The sequence below is a fragment of the Chrysochloris asiatica genome, unplaced genomic scaffold, assembly GCF_000296735.1.
Source record: "Chrysochloris asiatica unplaced genomic scaffold, ChrAsi1.0 scaffold00269, whole genome shotgun sequence".
Lineage (NCBI taxonomy): Eukaryota > Metazoa > Chordata > Mammalia > Afrosoricida > Chrysochloridae > Chrysochloris > Chrysochloris asiatica.
The window spans coordinates 3,388,775-3,396,677 of record NW_006408787.1 but is presented as its reverse complement, the minus strand read 5'-3'; positions in this window follow the sequence as shown (position 1 = coordinate 3,396,677).

The following is a 7,903-nucleotide window of genomic DNA, read 5'->3' as shown; positions in this document are numbered from 1 at the left end:
ATCTTCCTTATTCACTGTCCAGCTTTCACATCCATACAAAGTTATTGACTACTATTAACTACTCTGCTTGTATAGTTAGTTCTGCTTTTTAAAAACAAGGAAAGAACATTTATAGCTCTGGTAACAGTGGTTATGAATCAGGCTGCTAACCTCAAGGTCGGCAGTTTGAAACAACCAGCCATTCTGCAGGTGAAAGATGAGACTTTTTGCTCCCATAAAGATTTGCAGCCTCGGAAACCCTGTGCAGGGACACTATGAGTCAGAACTGACTCCACAGTACTTAACAACAACAACAACAATAGAATTTTGAGGAACTGAATTGACAAGAGAGTCCGGATTTAATACAGTAGGATAAGCACTGGACTGAATTCCTGAAGGTCAGTAGTTCCACCAGTTGCTCCTTTGAAACCCTACACAGCATTGCTCTGAATCTGAACCGATACAACAACATATAAACAACAATAAAAATAACATGAATTTGAAATATACTTTCACATATACACCAAAATAATTTTAGTCTGAGAGAGTATGAAGTCTGCACTAGTATTCAATTTATCTCCTTATTATCTCTCTTTAGAGTACTTACTTCCTCTCTAACAATATTGTCTTTAGGATGAGTAATAATAATAGCTGTTTGTACATAGTTGATCTTATCCAAAAACTCCTCTTGGGAAGTGTTTGCTTTTATCATTTTTTCCCAAAAAAATATGTTGGTATTTGATCTTTTTTCATCAGTATGACTCCTGGGTAAAGAAAAATCTTCAAGAGCAGGGAAAATGTCTTTGAAACAAACTTAGCTAATGAGTAGGACAGCTGGATGAAGAATATTCTCAGGAAGAGGAAAAACTTCAGGGTAACAAAGTATAGCTCTGTAGTGATTAGCAGCCTTTCTTTCTTCCTTTGAGAGTTCAGGCAGAACATTATAACTAATTACTTCCTGAGAGTTGGCAAAAAGAAGTAGCATTCTAAGCATTATTTGGATTTTCAGAATTAAAAACAAAGCAAAACAAAAAAATACAACAAGAAAATGTTGCCGAATTGATTCTAACTGATAGTGACCCCATATGAATCCAAGTAGAATTGTGCACCAGAGGTCTTTCAATGGCTGTGAATTTTCATAAGCTCTCCAGACCTATCTTCTGAGGAGCCTTTGGGTGTATTGCAACCAGCAACCTTTGAGTGAGCAGCCAAGTGCTAATTGTTGTTGGTTATAGTTTCAAAGAAAATAATAAGTAAAAATCCTATTTCTTCTATATCTAAAAGTCCATTTTTCTACATTTTTATTGCTTTTTGGTTCTTTTAAAAATGTATACTTTTATTTACTTAGTAGATTGGGTTGTACAGAGAATGTAGACATGTTGAAATGTTCTAATCCTTGATAATAGACATACTTAACTTAATTAAAAGCAAAAATATTATAAAAATCCTTTCTTTCCAATAAATCATTGGCAGTATGGTTTCTCTACTTTTAGTCATTCACTTTCTTTCTTTTTTTTTTTTTGTAAATATGTGAGTTCACATGGGAGAACATCACCTTTACATTCATCCTATCGTATTTAGGTTTCATTACAATGATTACAATCCCCTCCATGCATCATGCTTCTTTGGATAGGGTCCTGCACTCTGCTCTTCTCACTTGATGGTTCCAGGACTCCTGGACTGCAAAATCAACCACTCCGCTCCTTTTGTTACAAAACATCTACATTTACATTTCCAACCATCACAGTCAGTCCTAATAGCAATTATTCACTAATGTACCACAAGAGTCTTATCCCCATCTCCTTTCATCAGCCTTGTCCCAACAGATTGGAAACCATCCAGTGGAGATTCTACTTTCCCCTGCCCTTTCTGGAACTAGGGTCCCTCTTGAAATCTTGTAAGCCAGTCACTTCTTGCCTTTGTAGTCCCCACCCCATTTTGGGTAGCCAATGTCTAAGTTGTCCATACTTGTCAACCCTCTGTACCTAGGGGTTGGGAATGATCCTCGTTGTAAAGATTTGTTCCCTTTTTTGAGCTACTGCATCCAAAAGTAGAGGTAAAGTTCATCAAATTGTAGCATGTTACTCTTTTTTCCCCCTCTTCTTTCTTCTTCTAGTTGAGTTCTGATCATCCAGCCATTCAAACCAGGTCAAGTGGTTACTGTCTGCAAGTATGAGTGTTCTTGCGCATCTCACCTCACTTCTTATCAGCTGGATGCTTCACTCTCCTCTCTAGTCCTCTGTGGCCATGTCACTGCCTCTGGGCCCAGGAGTCCCTGGGTCATGCCATACTGCTGACCAACCTAATCTCCACCAGGGTTCACAGGAGTCTATTGAATATGGTCGGACTAAGCTCACAACTTCATTGTTGTTTTTTCCCCATTTCCTCTATCAGTGACCAACATAGTCACCAGCTAGACCACATGTCTGCTCTTGTTTTCCCCTTGAGTCTTAAGTTACTTTAGTTATTTTTATTTATTTATTTTTTAAAGTAACACATTAAATCCTAATAAATGTGAAATAAACCTACCAATAAGCAAACATCACTACCATATCTGACCTGTGTCTTATATTTATTTTCTCGCTATACTGATTGCAAATATATATATATATATAAACCAATGTCTTCCAAATTCTTAGACAACCTTGATGATGCAGTTTTTAAACATTTGGATGCTAACTGAAAGGTCAATGACTGGAACCCATAAACTTCTAAAGGGAGAAAGATGTGTTGTTCTACTTCCTTAAGATTTATGTTTCCAATTTATCCTGTAGGGAGAATATGGGTTAGAATAAAATATACAGTAAAAATGTTTAGTCTAAATTAACTAGGTGGCTAATTTCCTTTAACAGGTAAAGCATTTTTGTTGTTGTCAGGTGCCATCGAGTCGGAACAGACTCATAGCGACCCCATGCACAGCAGAATGAAACAATGTTCGATCCTGGGCCAACCTCACTACTGCTGCCACACTTGACGGCATCAATGATGCCACCTGACTTATCCATCTCATTGGGGATCTTCCTCTTTTTCTCTGATCCTCCACCTTACGCAGCATGACATCCTTCTCCAGTGACTGTTCTCTGCAGACAATGTGTACAAAGTAGGAGAGATGAAGCCTAGCCATCTTGGCATCCAAGGAGCACTCTGTTGCACTTCTTCCAAAAACAGATCTATTGGTTCTTTTGGCAGTCCATGACATTTTCAGTATTCTCCTTCAACACCACAACTCAAAGGCATCAATTCTTCTATGATCTTCCTTATTTACTGTGCAGCTTTCGCATTGTATGAGGTTGTTGAAAATACCATGGCTTGGGTCAGGTGCACCTTAGTCCTCAAGCTGACATCTCTGCTCTTCAATACTTTACAAAGTTCCTGTGCAGCAGATTTGCCCAATGCAATATGTCGTCTGATCTCTTGACTGCTGCTTCTATGAGTGTTGATAGTTGATCCAAGAAGAATGAAGTCCTTAACAACTTCAATCTTTTCTCCCTTGATAAGAATGTTGTTTATTGGTCCAGTGGTGAGGATTTTTGTTTTCTTAACATTGAATTGTAATTCATACGGAAAGCATACAATGACATAAATGACAAAAACATTAAGTCAAGTACATACATGGAAATCAGTTTCATTCTATCAACTGGGACATCTTGAAGGATTACTTAGTCAAGTGACTCCCTTTTACTCTTTGGCCCTGTATCAAGAAGCTCAATTTACTGCTTAATTTAAAATTCAGTACTCTTCAAAATAACCAGTCACTACTCCACAGGAAAACTGAGTTGTTGCTATTAATTGTGATTGAGTCAATTCTAATCATAGTAACTCTGTACAGGGTTTCTGAGTTGTGGCTGATGGGTTTGAATTATTGACATTACAGTTCCAACTGGCCTTGTGGTCTAGTGCATATACTACAATTACATACCAGAAAAATTATAGAGGGTTACTATGAAACAGAACCATTTGTCTTTTTGTGATGGTTTGCATGTTACTGTGATGTTGGAATTCATGCCACCAGTATTTTAAATACCAGCAGGGTCACTTTTCTGGGACAGTATACAGCTGAACTTTCAGATTAAAACAGACTAAGAAGGAGAGGACAATTATATCTGAATGGTTAGCCACAGAAAACACTATGAATTCCAACAGAACAATGTCAGATACACTGCTGAAAATTGAAAATATTTTAATTCATAGAAGATCATTGTCAGATGTAATGCCTGAAGATCAGGTTATCAGGTTGGAAGACACTCAAAATACGACTGGGTTAATGCAGCTTTCTCAAAGTACAGTTGACCATAATGAAGTGAATTGAGCAAAGCTTTTGGTACCTCTATTTGCTGATGAAGCACAATTCAATATGAGAAGAAATAATTGTAAACATCTATTAGAAATCAGAACATAGAATGTACAAAGTATGAATCTAGGAAAATTGGAAGTTGTCAAAAATAAAATGGAACACAAAAAGATCAATATCCTAAACATCAATGAGTAGAAATAGACTAGTATTGGTCATTTTAAACCAGACCATCATATAGTTCACTATGCTAGGAATAACATATTCAAGAGGCATGGCACTGCATTCATCGTCATAAAGAACATTTCAAGATCTATCTTAAAGTACAATTATGTCTGTGATAGAATAATATTCATATCCCTAAAATAAAGACCATTTAATAGCACTATTATCCATATTTATATACCAATTGCATTATCACAGAGATGATGAAATTGAATCATTCTACTAACTTCTTCTGACTGAAATTAATTAAACATGCAATGAAGATGTACTGATAATCACTGGTGACTGGAATGCAAAGGATGAAAACCAAGAGACAGAATCAATAATTGGAAAATATGGCCTTGATGATAGAAATGATGCTGGAGATTGCCTGATAGAATTTTGCATGACCAATGACTTATTAATTATAAATAACTTTTTAAAATATGGCTCCTTTATATATGGTCTTCACCAGATAGAATAAACAAATATTAAACTGACTATATCTATGGGAAGAGATGGTAGAAATGTTCAATATTATTAGCCAAAGCAAGGCTGTAGCAGGTTGTTGAACAGACCACCAATTGCTCATATGAACTTCAGGCTGAAGCTAAAGAAAATTTAAGATAGTCCAAAAAAATATGTTATTGAACATAGCACACCTGATTTAGAGACCATCTCAAGAATAGATTGGATACATGCACATAAATGAACAGAAGAGTTGTGAGATGGCATCAAGAACATCATATAGGAAGAAAGCAAAAGGTCATTAAAAAAACAAGAAACAAAGAAAAAAAAAAAACACAAAATGGATGTCAGAATAGACTCTGAAATTTGCTTCTGAGCAAAAAGAAGCTAAAGTTAATGAATGAAATGAGGAAATAATAGAGCTAAAGGGAAATTTTCAAAGGGCAACTCTAGAACACAAAGTCAAGTATTATAATGAAATGTGCAAAGAACTGGAGTTAGAAAATCAAAATGGAAGAACACACTCAGCACTTCACAGGCCGAAAATCTGAAGTAAAAAACTCAAGCCTCAATTTGAAATATTGAAGGATTCTCTGGGCAAAATAGTTAATGTTGCAAGGTCTGGTAGTGTAGTGGTTACGAGTCTGGCTGCTAACCTCAAGGTTAGCCGTTCAAAACTCCCAGCTGTTCTACAGAAGAAACATGAGGCTTGCTGTTCCTGTAAAGATTTACAGACTTAGAAACCCTATGAATGATCACTAACAGGTGGAAGTGACTCCATGGCACACCATAACCACCACCATTAGTTATCAAAGAAGATGAAAGGAATGCAGAGTCATTATTCCACCAAAAGAAGTTGGTAGAGGTTTAGCTATTTCAAGAGGTAATATATGATCAAGAATGGATGGTACTGAAGGAAGAGGTCCAAGCTACACTGAAGGCATTGAAAAATAAGGTTCCAGAATTGATGGAATACAGATTTGTAATGACAAACTGAACAAACCCTGGAAGCTCTATCTTGTATATGTCAAGATATTTGGAATATGGCTACCTGGCCAACCAACTGGAAAAAATTACATATTTGTGTCCATTCCAAAGAGAGGTGACCCAACATAATGTGGAAATCTTGGAACTATATAATTAATATTACATGCAAGCTAAATGTTGCTGAAGATAAATTAAAAAATGGTTCTAACAGTACATCCACAGGGAACTGCCAGAAATTCAAGTGAGATTCAGAAAAGGATGTGGAACTAGGGGAATCATTCCTGGCATCAGATGCATCTTGGATAAAAACAGAGAATACCAGAAAATTTGATTGTGTTATATTGACTATTCAAAGTCTTTCAGCTGTTTGAATCATAACACACTACAGATAGCAGTGAGAAAAATGGGAATTGCAGAAAACTTAATTGTGCTCCTAAGAAAGTATATAGACCAAGAGGCAGTCTTTAGAACACAGCAAATGGATATTGAAGGGTTTATACTTCTGTTTCAGGGTTGAATCCTTTCAACATACTATTCAATCTGTATGCTGAGCAAATAATCTGAAAAACTAAATTATATGAAGAAGAATGTGGCATCAGGGGTACAAGAAGATTTACTCCAAACCGTTGAAAGCAGATGATACAACCTTACTTGTTGAAAGGTAAGAGGACATAATATACTTACTGATGATTAGAGACCACACTATTCAGTATGGATTGTAATGCAAATGAAACAAAACGCTTCACAACTGGACCAATAAGTAACATTATGATGAATGGATAAAAAAAATCTTCATTTTGTTAAGATCTATAATCAATACTCATGGAAATAGTAGCCAAGAAATCAATGATAAATTTCATTAGGCAACTCTACTGCAAAGTATTCTTTTTTAAGTTTTCAAGAGCAAAGACATCAATTGAAGGATTATGGTGTAACTGACCCAAGCCATGATATTTTCAGTTGCCTCTTACGTACATGAAAGTTGGTTAATGAATAAAGTAATCTGTATAATAACCAATTCATTTGAATTATTATGTTAGAGAATAATATTGACTATAACCACAGACTTCCAGAAGAACAAACAAATCCATCTTAGAAGTGCAGCCAGAATGCTACTCTCCTGTTCCCAGAATGTTTATTTTAGTGGAAAACATTTTTTGGACTTCTTTCAACAATGGTGTTATACAATAATTGTTCCTTTTTGCCTGACCTCCAGGTCTAGCCATGTTATAAGGTGATTAGTAGAGTCATACTAATGTTGCATAGTATTCTACTAATGAATATTCATTTAATCAACAATCAATACATGTATTTTTTGTTGCTTAGTGTTGTTGAGTTGATTCCGACTGCTAGCGACTTTGTGTGGGGTATGCAAGGAGCAGCTGGATAGTTTGAACCACAACCTTGCAGTTTAAACCTACCTTGCTATTCACTGCTTATCTAACAGTGCCACACTAGGGCTCTATTACTATGTTTCATTGTTGTTAGGTGTCATCGAGTCAGTACTGACTCATAGCGACCTTATGCACAGCAGAATGAAACACTGCATGATCCTGGGCCAACCTCACTATATTGCCACGCTTGAGCCCATTGATGCTTCCACTTGGTCAATCCATCTCATTGGGAGTCTTCCTGTTTTTCTCTGTCTCTACAAAATCCTGGTGTGGTGCTGTGAGTTAATACGCCAGATTGCAAAGCCATTTGAACTTCAAGGTTGGCGGTTCAAGTTCACCAGCTGCTCCTTGAAAACTCTATACAGGGTCGATATGGGTCGGAAACAACTCGATGGCACATTACAACAACAGCATCTTACCTAACGTGATATCCTTCTCCAGTGACTGGTCCCTCTTGACAATATGTTCAAAGTATGAGAAACAAAGTTTGGCCATCTTGGCCTCCAAGGAGCACTCTGGCTGCACTTCTTCCAACACAGATCTGTTGTTTCTTTAAGCAGCCCATGGCACTTGCAATATT